This window comes from Lissotriton helveticus, chromosome 2_2, assembly GCF_964261635.1.
Source record: "Lissotriton helveticus chromosome 2_2, aLisHel1.1, whole genome shotgun sequence".
Taxonomy (NCBI): domain Eukaryota; kingdom Metazoa; phylum Chordata; class Amphibia; order Caudata; family Salamandridae; genus Lissotriton; species Lissotriton helveticus.
This window is the reverse complement of record NC_136060.1, coordinates 202,400,988-202,415,146: the sequence shown is the minus strand read 5'-3', so window position 1 is coordinate 202,415,146 and position 14,159 is coordinate 202,400,988. Positions and strand designations below refer to the sequence as shown.

At 44.2% G+C, this 14,159-nt stretch overlaps 1 protein-coding gene across 4 annotated transcripts in view; it reads right to left on the bottom strand.

Moving 5' to 3' along the window:
- The window catches only part of ARAP2 (ArfGAP with RhoGAP domain, ankyrin repeat and PH domain 2), a 1,514,823-nt gene that overhangs the window by 805,941 nt on the left and 694,723 nt on the right, over window positions 1-14,159 (bottom strand). The gene's annotated exons all lie outside the window — the stretch shown is intronic.

Below are 14,159 nucleotides of genomic sequence, written 5' to 3'. Positions count from 1 at the left end.
GCCAGAGTCCCATGTAACCTGCATTTTTGGTTCTCAAGCATGTGCATCGTACTACGACTAACTTCATGGTGTGAATGTACATCGCTCCCATTTTTAGGTCGAATCTGGGCAGCGCATGCACTGCTGCGAGGTATGCAGTATTGGAGTATGGCTTTGTAGCCCCACCCACTCTCCGTCCATATATGTCATTGGCTTGTGTCATTGCCCTTCGTCAATGCTGGCTTTTGAGTCCTTATTAGGCGGGTTAGTCCCTTCTTTGTACCTCTGCATTTATAACCTCCCATTGTGACTGGCCCTTTTACTTCTGTTGCGACACGCTGTGTCTTATTTAGTCTGTAACTACTCTTTTCTTTAATGGATTTCTCCTACTGCATGCACAACGTGCTTTCCTGGCCATGCCCGCTTTCACTTTCACGCAGCCCCAGACAATGGCAGCTGCTTCTTTGAAGCAAAATAGGTCTCGCATTTACAAGAGTTTAAGCTATTGCCATTGTAAATGACAATAGAATAACCTCTGGTAAATGCGAGACTTATTGCATTGCAAATGCTTGTTATCAATCTGACAAGAGGCATTAGTCGGTCATGTTACGTTTAAAAGGCTAGCATGTTGCACCTCTTTACCCTTAATAATGTAAACAATGTGACAACGAGTAGGACGAAGTGGTAACGTGGGTGTCACATAACAGATGGAGTAGCTTGTCAGCTAACTTCAGATATGATGTAAACCACCTAAATACGAAGATCTTCATTTCACCTTCTGGGCTCGGAAAGGGAGCGATATTGATTTGATAAGGCAATGCTCCCACATTATAATGAAGATACTGCTCATTTGTCAAATTTAATAGGTTTATTGCTCTTTTACAATCAACCTTTGTTTTTTTTAATTCAATTTACAGTAGGTATAAGTGAAGTTTTGATGTCAAAGTCATTATTTCAAATCCCTATTGGCTTTCAACTCCTCTCATATGCAGAACGACTCAGATGCAAAATATCAAACTGAGTCCGATCCTCATACAACGAGCGCACAGACAAAGCAGAAAGCACGGGGTCGGCATAATCGCGCCTCTGTGATTTGCTGAAATATTCATGAGCTGGGAGACAGACTACACTCTATTCCTTCCGGCATGTGTCAATAGAGGAGCTCGTGATGAAATAAAATGGCGTCCGTTCTGGAATGCATGATAGTCACATATTTCTTTTATAATAAAAAGATCGGGTGACAGCTATTACTCTCAGAAGATGACAGAGGCAACGAGACTTGGAAGGAGAGTGCTGTGATACCCAGTATGCACTAAAAATATAAATAAAAGAGTCCGTGGCACTTGAGGCATCTGTTTCAAAGGAGTGGAAACAAAATCTGCTTGGTGCTCATTTGTTTCCTTTTTTCACCCTTTCGCACATCAGCGCATAAATCTGATGACACATCTGTCTCGGCTAAAGGAAAAATTATTATGTGGAGTGAAAGCTGATGCTCGGGCTGGAAGTGCTGACAGCCACAGCTCAGTCCGGATCTCACCAGCTTCGCATTAATCTGCTGGTGCCAACTGACCGGCTCAGCTGAAGTGCGAGGAATGTCGCTTCTCTCTGCAGGAGCACGTTCAGTGTGTTACTCTGATGCGCCGGGGGGGGGGGATGACGCACGCCACGTGCATTGGGGTGAACCTGTCCATGAATGGACTGGCTCCTTTTAGCATCCAGTTCATCATTCATATGTTACAGACATGCAGACTGTGAATTACTATTTCGAAGATGTTGGTTGACTCTGGGCTAGGACTTTTTAATAGTTGTAAATATATAGACAGCACATGTTTAACGTGCTTTCTGATGTGAAAGATCGGCATATCATCATGGAGCAATGCAATCGATTTACATTTCACAAGGCCCGGGCAATTGTTCGTTAAAGATTACAGCTTGATACACAAATATCCTGATATGTGGAATAATGGCAAAAGGTATATATAGTCTTAGTAAATTCACTGGAAATCGGATACTCCATGCCCTCTGTAACAAGCATTGACACAGCCAGTAGGTCGAACAAATGTAAACTACAGGCTTTGCTAATTATTGAGCTGGTAGTGACCCATGCAGGGGATTGGTTCATCACTTGGCTCTTGTGTGCATATCTAGAGCCTCATGTATGGCATTTTGGCGTAGGGCAGCACAGAAAGGCACATTGCTGTGCTGCCCTATGTCAAAGTGAAAGTGCATGATGAACTGTATTTAAGCAATAGGAAGCATTCCTATCCTTTTTGCCTGTGCTGGTAACTTTTTGGCAGCCTAGTGGCAATGTAGGCACCCTTTCACCATGGGGCAAGGGAGCCTACATTGCTTGCAGGATTGTTTTTGTGCAAGAAAGGGCGCTTTCTGTACAAAAATAATCCTATGAGACGCTGTCCCCTTTCTATGTGTGCTCCATAATGCAACTCAATAGTAAAGAGGAAAAAATAAATATATTTCTCCTAGTTACGCCTCACCTTTTGAGGCGTATGGATTTTACAGTTCCCCAGGTTTGAATCACTTTGAAAATCTGGGGCAGGGTCTTTCCATGTGTGTTGCGTGGGGAAAGCTACCACAATGCCCATGGAACGCCTCCTGGGCGCAGAGTAAGGCAAAACAGTGATCTGTGCTACATCACCTTACTCATGATTTATACGGCCACTCAAAGCCACGCATGTTGCATTTGTGTGGTTGCATAAATCTTTATGAGAACCCTGCGTCACACATGTACCACTTTACATGGTGCAAAAGTGATGCAGGGCTCTCATAAATAAGCCCCCTAGGGTCCTGCTTCTGCGCCTCGTTTCTATGCACCCACAGCTGTGCAGCTCCCTGTCTGCATGGGCAAACATTGGAGCTGCTGTGATGAGAATATTTAAAAGGCTGCCACATACAGCCTTTCGAAAGCACCAGAAACTGGAGCGAGCAACCCCTGGGGAATGCTAGTAGTCAGCTATTCTACATGGACAAACAGATAAATAGTAACTGACCTACTTGGAAAGAAAGGACCATAGATCAGTGCTGCTCTTCTCGTTTTTGGTCCCAATCAGGTGCAGGGAATTTAATTTAAACTGAGTAGGGTTTCCATGTTCCTTGCACAGGGCTGCTCAAGACTGGGTGCCTCTGTGTATCTCCCCTGCTCAAACAGCCACACAGCACAGCACGGCAGTGAAACGAAATGCCAAGCCAGATGCAGGAGAGAAAAGAATACAGGGGTAAAACGTTTCCAGAGCACACTGATGAACGTACTGATAGGGGGAGGTGAAAGAGCAGCAAGTGATGCAGCCATCTCGAAGTGAGGGAATTCTATCGCATTTTGGAATGATGCATCTTCATTTGGCATGCACGTTGATTAATTTAATTAGCAAATAGATTAGTGTTTAATGATTTTCATACATTAAAATATATGCTTATATTACCGCCTAAAATATGTAATATCCCAATATTTCCAAATTAATCCTATCATGAACAAACCTGTGCATCAGTTTAGAACCCACTAATTCGTTTTTAACAATTTCAGAACTACATGGTTAATTACAAATGCTCCAGTATGACCTAATCATGAGTCCCCGTGCTTTAAATTGGCTGACACTATTGCACAGTAGACCAAAAGGTGCAGCCGAGTAAATCATGCAGCATTAATGCATTATTCCCCCTTACAAGGCGTGGAACTTCGAATGGGAATTTAGTATTGCACCTGGTAAATATTGCAGAGGTATCAGCATCGATCAGATGCAATGTTACCTCTCAAAAGGAACTTAGAATGAAGAACTCCGTATTGATAAAGTAAGCCAACTTACTCCTATTTCAGTATCTCTATTCTGAATTACTTCATTATCGCATAAAGTACCCATTCATTAGGTTTGAATTATTGTGTTGCTGTTTTTCCCTCTAACTCAAGGTTTTCCCATGCACTCTACATCTTCTAAAGCACATCTGCGGAATTTAGAAGTGAATGGTGCATTTCTCTACATTTTTCATCCCACTAATGCAGGTGTACGTTAGGTGCTGTCAGATCGATGGTTAGGGCATTTCAGTACTATGAGAAGGTGGCCTGTTGGGAAATAGTCCACAATCCAGTAAATGCAGGTAAACAGGTTTCCATCGGTGTGCTTTACATTTGCTTTACATTTGCTTTGGTAACTAGACAATCAATCCTTAGAGGTGTTATGTCTATAAGCACAATGAACTAAGTTAGAAAAAATAAGATCCAAACTGATTACCAAGTTCAAACACTGAACACCTTCAAGCTGGTGTCCTGAAACAGAACTGGTCAACTTGGGCAGAAAGAAGGCATTACCTATCATTCATTACACGTGATAAAATCTTTAATTTCACAGTTCAACTAGTAGAAAAGTATAAATTATTGGCTTAATCTTGGAAGCTGATGCCTTACTTGCACTCCAGGCCAAGTGCTGCGGTAAGCAGCTGTTATTACACTGGTTGCTAATGATGGACAGCACCCGCTTCAACATAGCTTCCCTTGGCTTTAAATGGTTCAGCTATCCGGCCTACCAAGTATTGTCCTCTGGACTCAGGCCTTACTTCCTAAATTCAAAACTCAATGGTAAAGAAAAAACCTTCTGAACTGTACCCACGTTTGTCATATCACATGGCAAACACTCTTTTTAGTTACAGGACCTTCTGCTTTGGAATGTCCCCCTGACGGTAGGTGTAAGGCTATAACTCTCACTAGTTTAAAAAAAAAAAAAAAATCTTCATACTTATGAGCAAGAAAGTTCCATGGATTGCAGCCATTAGCAAAAGCCCTAACGGCATGCATTCCTACATTTCTCCCAATGAAAGCGGTATTTTATATTAATGGGAGGACTCAACCTACTGGTCAGCAACTGTCCAAAACTGTGTCCATGTAGCGCCACATGGTCACAGTTTTGATCCATTAAGGTCAAGTGATAAGATGACCCTCATATCCTAATGCACCGTTTTTATCAGGAGAAGTTTTGGAATGCTGAGCAATAAGACTTGTGCCACTGGACTGTAAGTTCCTCAGTCTGTCACATACATGTGAGGACGCTGAATTCTTTTAACCCACTCCATGACATATGCAGGAAATTTAACCAGGAAAATGTTCTGGTATCTAAATAAGCCACATAACTCTTTATACCCAGGAATGGTAGGGTTCACTGGGAGCTGGTGGACCATGAGTCTGAATATTGCACCCATACCTCATGAAAGTAGGATCTTTTAATTGTATTAGTTTGACCCTTGTAGGGTATTGCCCCAATCTGCCAATCTGCCCTAACATGGTGACAGAAAGACTTTGTTGAGTCTCATAGTGGGTGGTGTGACTTGATAACCTAACAAGCCCCAACCTATCCTATTGAAATAAATTATGATGCTCTACGTGGCCCCACTTGGAATGGCAGCTTGGATGTTTACTCCCAATTTGCCATTTAGAGGTGGGCAGAAAGACTGTGTGTACCTGGGGTAGGGAAGTATGATCTGATGCCAACAAGGGCTGTCCCACTACCCACAACGAATTCATAGAAAAAAATACTCCCTGGTTTCTAGTGGGCTTTCTACCCCGAGGTTCGGGCAGATTGGGGGTAACAGATGAATCTGAACTCAAGGGGTAGCAGAAATAGTATATGGGCCCCTGAGGTAAGGGGGCGAGTCCCAGTACATGACAAAGTAGGCCTCCAGGCAATTCAAATTAAAAAAGAAAATCACTCTCTGAACTTCTGTTGGGAATACTGCCCCTGTGGACAGGCAGATTTGGGATAAACTATCTAACAAGCCTCCCAGAGGGTATGCAAACTGTACAGACCAATACGGCTCAATGCCTGTAGGGTCTGTCTCACACCTCATGCATTAAAAACACCCCTGGCTTCTAGTGGACATTCCACCCCCTGAGGAGGATATATTGGAGGCAAACCCAGAATTTGCACATAAAGGTGCCAAAAAATGTTTGAACACTTGTGGTGGGGTGAAGCATTGTATACAAAAAGAGGGGAAGGGGAGTCCTGTTGTACAGGAAAAGGCGAAATCACCACTCACAGAAGGGAGTGGTAGGTCCAGCCACAGTGTTCACCCAAAGTGACAGTAACAAAAAATGGTACCAGGCTGTTCCTAATAAAGGTGAGTGTTAGGTCCGTACAGTTGTTTGGATGTCGTAGGAGCCAAAAGAAAAACTATGGATGGGCATCCAATATGTTGGATGTAGTGGCCTCACACACCCTTGCAGATGTCATGCTTCATCATCGGCAATGCTCCTCGTTGGGTCGGTGGTGCAATACCCAACGGGCACACCTCAAAGAGGGGCTCTTTGGCTGAGATCTTCTATCCAACTGCCGTATGGATGAAGTGCGGGTATGGGGCCAAGGTGGTGTAGACGTTGCTGTGGGTTAAAATGGGGCTCGTTCTTCACTGACTGTAACCACGCCCATAGTCAGGTGACTCAACACGCCCATATGAGCATATCGGCCCGATACCGGATTACCTTTCCGGTGATGAAGCATGACACCTGCAAGGGTGTGTGAGGCCACTGCATCCAACATATTGGATGCCCATCCGTAGTTTTCCTTTTGGCTCCTACGACATCCAAGCAACTGTACGGACCTAACACTCCCCTTTATTAGGAACAGCCTGGTACCATTTTTGTTACTGTGGGGTGAAGCATGACATCATGACAGTCTAGCCCCACACACCATTAAAATAAAGATAATGCTCACTTCTGTTCCAGTGACATTTCTACCTCCTTAGAGTCAGCAAAGTGGGTGTAAGCTTGCCCAGTATGCCCCCGCATGGGTCAGAAAGGCAGTGCATGTTGTTGGCCTAAGGTGTGAGGACAGTTGCTAGGAAAAACATGCCTCAGATCCCATTGATAAAGACATATAATACCTGGTCTAATAATGTGATTTCTTCCTGCTCTTCTTCAGGCAGATTAGGGATAAATCGCCTTAGCTACCTTCAGAGGCCAGAAAGAATCTATGACCCCCAGAGGTGGGTGATGCAGCCACATTCCAAAATGAGCTGGCCTCCCCACCTCATAAAAATAAAAAATAAACTTCCTGGTGTTCTAAAGGGCTTTCTGCCCTTTAGAGATGGCAGAATAGTGACACATCCTACATTCTGCTCCTCCAAACATGTTCATACTAAAAGTCACCAGTTTATAGGGCGTTTTCTGCTGCCCTGGGAGGCCAACCAGGTGAGTAGGGCTACTGCAGTAGCCTCTCTAGTGGGGCCTGTTACCTAATTCCAGAAAGGTCTGGCCCCAAATGCCAAATTTAAATAAACAAAATAAAATAGCCCTTGTCTGCTAGTGGGCTTTCATCATCCAGGGGTAAGCAATTGGGAGGGGTACCCTGTACAATCCTCCCTCAGGGTTGCAGAAAGGATGTATTTGTCCCTGGGGTTGGGTATGTGGCCCTATGACAACAAGAGCAAGCCCCCACTACATTGATATACTCTATCTATATGATCCCTGACCCTCTCTATTGGGGGAGAAGGACAGTGTAACCTCCCAGGATGTGAGGGTGTGGCTTGATGGCATAGTGGGCTGATGTCCCACACAATTTTAAAATAATAATATTCCTTTGCTACTAGTGGGAATTCTGCCTCCCCTTGGGATGGGCAGAAATATTGTATTGGCCCGTGGATAGAAGGAGCAATTGACCTTGCCGGGGCACTATCCAACCAATGAAATTTCCCTGGTAGTCTAGGCATGTGCATTCCTACTCTGGGGATCTCCCTCCTGCAGTGTACCCTGAGCAGGGATCCAGCAGTAGCGCCTCCATAGGGGGCGCAAGTGCGTTGACCCACTGCCTTGCCTCCAGTTAATTGCTTGCCATGTTACAGCTTTTACATGAAAAGAAACAATCTCATGGATCACTTGTTTACATGTAAAAGCTGTAATACTAACTTGCCAACAGAAGAGGGCTCTACTGGCTGTGTTGTGCATGTGTCAGACGAGTGCTTTTAAGCTGGCACGGCCTGATGCAATACACATCTGACATGTGCACTAGCACCAGGCAGTGCAGCATGTCAGCTAATGGAGCTTCAGGGCTCGTCAATCATGCAACCTCTTACCCAATCAGAAGTCAGTATTGTAAAGCCATGCATGGTAATGACTTGTGTGGTTCTGTCATACATCCATTTGAATGCAGGCTAGTTTCCCACTTCCAACCTCTTTCTTCTCTTAGCTCTGATTAACACCACACCAGAGTCAAGCACACAAGCTTCTACCCAGTCAGAAGCCAGAATAGGATTGGAGCTACTAAGTTAGGACTTTTTTCCTCTATTCTGACTTCTGATAGGGCAAGAGGGCTCATGGATGTATGACGGAACCACGCAAGCCATTACAACGCAAGTCCTAAGTGCACACATGCCTTTACAACAAATTATGTCTTAATGCATGTATAGTAAAGGTATATGCATGATAAAAACTTACCATGTAAATATAACCCCATATTAAATTATATATATAAATATGTATGTATATATATATATATTTTTGAATAAAATATGTATATATTTTTAAATATTTACATATATATATATATATATATATATATATATATATATATATATATGTGTATATCTTTTTTACTTGAAATTTTAAAACTAAATCTAAATATATATTTAGATATGTATATAAAAGCCCACACCTACACTAAAATACCCTTGCCACCCAAAAACCCATATCTGCCTAAACTCTAAAATGTTCCTTGGTAGCCCAAAACCCATACCCACCAGAAACAAAAAAAATCCTGTAGCTCCCAAAAACCCAGACCCATCCTAAACCCTAAAAATACAATTGCCACCCAAAAACCCATACCCGCCCTAACCCTAAAATACTCTTGCTAACCAAAACCCCATATCCTCCCTGGATTCTAAAATTACCCTTGTTACCCAAAAACCTCATTCACCCTAAAGCCTAAAAACCCCTAAGCACTCAAAATCCCAAACCCACCCTAAACCCTAAAAATTCACTTACTATCCAAATTCCCAAACCCACCCTAAACCCTAAAAATTCCTACAACCCCAAAACCCATATACTCTTACCAACCCAAATCAACCTTTTTACTAGTAGTCGCGTTAGCAGAGTAGTGAAGAAAGGGGGGCTGGGCCTCAGACCAGCTCTCAGAAATCCTGCTGTGTAAGACTTATAAGAGGTACCAGGAGGGCTTCTTGGACCCCAGGGTCCCTCAGCAGTAGAGTGGACATCATGCCCCAACCAGTAGTGCACCACAAGCCGTGTTTGCAGATTGAAGGAGAAAGGGGACGTGGCCTCCGAAGACCTCTTAGCAATCCTGCTGTGCGGGGCTTATTGGAGATAACAGATGCGGTAGTTGGCTTCCAAGGACATCCTCCCCTGTTACCTCCAGTAAGTCTCACAAAGCAGGACTGCTAGGACCTGGTAGAAGGCCATGCCCCTTTCTCCACCTCTGCAAACTCACCTCGTGGCGCACTACTAGTTGGGTGATGAAGTCCCCTTGGCTCTTAAGGGTCCTTGGGGATCAACTATCCCTCCTGTTACCTCCAGTAAGACTCACACGGCTAGATTGCAGAGAGGTGGTCAGAGGCCACACCCCCTTTCCCTACCGCTATGCAAATGCACCTCCTAGCGCACTGCTTGGAAGAAGATGTCCACTTTAGTCCTGAGGCCCTCAGGAGGCCAGGGGACCTCATCCCCCATCAGCAGTGCGCCTTGAGGAGCGTTTGCAGAGTGGTGGAGAAAGGGGGCATGGCCTTTGACCACCACTCACCAATCCCACTGTGTGGGACATATTGAAGGTAATACGAGAGAGTGTTGGCCCCATTAAGGACTGTCAGCAGCCAAGGGGACTTTATCCCCCAACCAGCAGCGCGCCAGGAGGTGCATTTGAAGAGTGGTGGAAAAAGGGGGCGGGGCTTCCGTTGAGTTGCCTACTTTAAAAAAAATGTATTTTCTAGGAACAGGGGGCTGCGTAGCCCGCCTTTCCGAGAACAGTTTGGGCTCCGGGGACTTCATCTCCAGTGGCCTGACATGTTTTTGCATTTTTTAACAACATAAAAGAGAGGGGGGCAATTTCTGCCCCAGGGACCCCACCCCCCTGGGATCAGGCCTTTATATATTTTTATAAATGGGGAGGAGAGCTTTTTTTTTCTAAAAATAAGAAAACCTTAAAGGGAAGGGGGGCGGGTGCCCCCCCTCCCAGCCCTTTTGCGCCTCCAAGGGACCCCATCCGCCAGGGACAGGCCACCTTGTTGGAGACCGGGGAAGCTCTGTCGTACTGCCCAGCTCCCCGCCTCCTGTGGGAGCCAGCATTGCTTTTTACACACAGGGAGCTACTGACATGCAGCTCCCTGTGTGTAAAAAGCAAAGTGCTCTGCTTTCAGCAAGCAACAGCGAAATGCTCTCGCTTTCTGAAACCGGAGCACTTGTTTGCTATGGCATGGCGGGAGCAGTGCTCATGCTATGACATAGCAAACTACAATGTCCTGGGGATGGCCACCCCAGGACACTGCTGAAGCCGGCCCTGGGGGTGGTGATCCCCAGGGCCATCTAGGGCTCCTGGAGGATGGGCCAAGCGGCCACCCCCTCCTTCCTTGAGTAGGGGCCTGCCCAGGGGAGGCTCAGAAAAATAGAGCTTAGCCCTGGGTAGGTGGGAGTCCCTGGGGCCGGGGGGAGGTATGTGAGGCCCCCCATATTAAAATGTTAAAGCCTCGGAGAGGTGGTGGCTCTGAGGTTAGGGGGGCTCAAGGCCCCCCATTACATTGGCCCCAGGTAGGTAGCAGTCCCTATGCTCCAGGGGAGGCCATACAGCCTCCCCCGCACTTGTCTTTTTCTAACAATTAGCCCCGGGAGGTGGCGGTCCACAGGGCTGCCAGGGGGGCGTGTGGGTCCCCCACATCTCTAATTATGTTTGCTCCAGGGAGGTGGCGTCCCGGGGAGCCTTCGTCAAACAGCGCCAATGTTATTGGCAAATCAAAAAAATCTCTTCCTATGGAAACTGCATCTTAAGTATAACTACCCACTGGGGAATGCAAGTAGGTAATATACACACATACACACACACACATATATATATTTATATATACATACTTATATGTATGTATACATATGTGTGTGTGTACATTTATATATATATTGATGCCAATCCTGGTTTAACAATAAAAAACAGGCGCTGACTCCGTGGGTTTGCTGTGCTCTCAAAGATAAGTCTTTATTCCAAACGTGATGGATGATGCATTTATATATATATATATATATATATATATATATATATATATATATATATATATATATACACACACACACACACATATCTAAAAAACACTTAAAACCTGTACTACATCCATGTACTTGCCTTGAAAACTTTTACGACTAATATGTCTTTACCAATCAAGCCTTTACTACAAAATTCATTGTAAGGGTATTGTATGGTAAAGGCACATTTGTTGTAAAATCCTGCATTGTAAAGACCAGCGTGGTAATGTTGCCTGCGCGGTTAAGCCCACATGATAAAGGCATGCGGGGTTCCGGCTGCGTGGTAAAGGCTGTTTTCCCACACAAATGTATGATGGCACAACGCATTATGTTGCAACCAATGCCTTTTCTTAAAACCTGTAATACTTATGTTTACCTACCTTTAAAAATCTTTTACAACGAATATGCCTTTACCAATCATGCCTTTACAACGAAATTCATTGTAATGGCATGTGTGGTAAAGGCATATCAGTTGTAAAATCCTGCGTGGTAAAGACTTGAGTGGTACCTGGGTACTTAAGCTTGCATGGTAAAGGCATGCTGGGGTCCGACAGTGTGGTTAGTTAGTCTAGAGCCAGGGCAAGAAAGGTAGAATGCCTGGGGACTTCAAAGGAAAACCACTAGAAGCTTCTTCCCCACTCCAAATGCACAGCTGAATATAAATACTCAACGTCAGCCACCAACTCTTCAGTACACTTCTGGACCTCTGGATACTCTTCCAGGAAGAAGGACTGCTGTGCTGCTACAAGAACTGCCACAATGCTGGACTGCTGCTCTAAAGAAACTGCTGCCCTGGCGTGTGCACCTGCTGCCCTCTTGCCTGGGGAAGGAGAACTGGCCCTGTAATGTAATTTTAAACTTCAGAGTGATTCTAAGGGCTTGTATGCTGGCATCTTGATCTGAGCCTCAGGGACATAAAAGGCTCCCCAAATACCTGAACCAGCCCAGTTCCTAATCCCGAGCGGTGCCTCTCTGGTCTTGGACCCTTGGTGTGGCTCAAGTGTGCTGAAATCAAGCTTTCAGGCTCTTCTTGACTGCGAACGGGCCTTGTTTGCATCAATATCTCACCACTTGCACCACAAATCAGTGCAAAGCTCAGGCAATGCCGACTACTCGTGCTTTGTCAACAGCATTTTCTGATGCTCTCCCTGCTCCTTGCGGCCCTCTGCAACACAAATGGGACTATTAGCATAAACGTGAGTAGATAAACCTTTAGTAGGACTAACCTGGGACAGTATAATGGTCAGCCTGAACTTTTCACTTTGACCCAGTCCAGCACGACCAAATAGCCGCGGTTGGCCTTTGCGCTTTTAGGCACTAATTTACACTTTATTTTTATCTCAGGTTCTACTGATTGGATGCTTGTCATCTTAGTCTTGTTTTATTTATTACATTTAACTCTATTCTTCTGAGTTGGAGTGGGATCTTTTTGTGTGGTGTTTTCCTTGTGTTACTGTTTGAAGTGATGCACAAATACTTTACACATTGCATTTAAGTTAAGCCTGAGTGCTCTATGCCAATCTACTGGGGGGTTGGGCACAGGTTAATTGGGTTTGCTTGTGCCTTACCCAGACAAGGTCTGTGGTTACTACTTGACCAGGGCTCACACCTCAGTCAACCAGTAACCCAATTTCTTATACATGCAGTCTCCTATACCTTGCAAAACACCCATACAACGTGTCAAGTTCACATTTACCCTACATGCAAATGTGGCTACTTTTTTGCTATCTAATTCACTAATGAGGGCCACTTTTATTTTTATGCCCATGCCTGTTTTCTGCCCCAGTCCAACCCTGACCATTCATATTCAAACAGAGATGGAACTTGGAATGGCTTAGTGTGAACACCTGATGCTGTCCACATCATAGCAAATTAGACTAAACCCAACAGTGGTGTGCTCAGGTATTTTGCACAAATAGTAACTTTCGAAAGGTGTACAGTTGCAAAAATGTTAATGTAAGGGCAAGAATATCTAAGAAAAACTTGGTTAAAATACAGTGCGAAAAATACAGTCAATTCATAATAGTAAGTCCATACAAAATAGTTAATCTTAGAGAAAACAGATGTACACCTGCAAGATGGACGATAAAATTGGGCATCTTTATATTCTAACCAATGACCAGAAAAGCAAGAGATGGCCATTCTCTGATACTCATTTTAAATACTTCTGCTGCCTTAAAGAGAAATGGCCATGTGGTCTAGAGTGATCATTTAGTTCCCACAGCAGACCACATATGAATCGGTCCTCAGGTAGGGATCTGACAGAAAGACACCTATACAAGCCCACAGTGATAGACATGACAGAATCCTCAGAAAAATACTCTATCATCGGATCTAGATGAAGATGGGATGGAGCCTGGTGGGAAATGCTGGGGCCCGCAGGCTTACTTGATAATGAACTTTCAAAGTTCAGAAATAGTACAATGGATATTTTTTTTAAACTACACAAAGCACAAAAAATGAGTCAGGGCACGGTGGAGAGGTATACTTCTTGGAACCCTATCTCATCAGCAAATAAGAGGGTAAATTGTTTATACCATCCACTTTTCAAACCTACATTTGTATTACAATTGTGATCATTCGATGTTTCTTTCTGAATATTCCACATTCATGAGCTCTTTCTCGTTTCTTGTCAATATTAAATTCTAATGACCACAGATCTGGGCCTTCTTTTACACCAGATCGCAAAAAGTTTTAATATTTTGACACCATGAACTTTATAATTAATTTCTGGGTCATTAAAGTTATTGTAACAAATATGCACTGCATACTCCTAATTGTAATTGTCTATTTCACCTTTTACAGCCTACTAGAGAATTCTCATTTGTGATTAAGTATTGAGGCCTTGTAAGAGATTCCCACCAGGGCAAAGTGTCTTGCTTTTCAGAACCTAATTTTTCATCTTTCAATTTTCAGTCCCTTTGCTTGCAGTCTAGTCTGCATTTCCTAT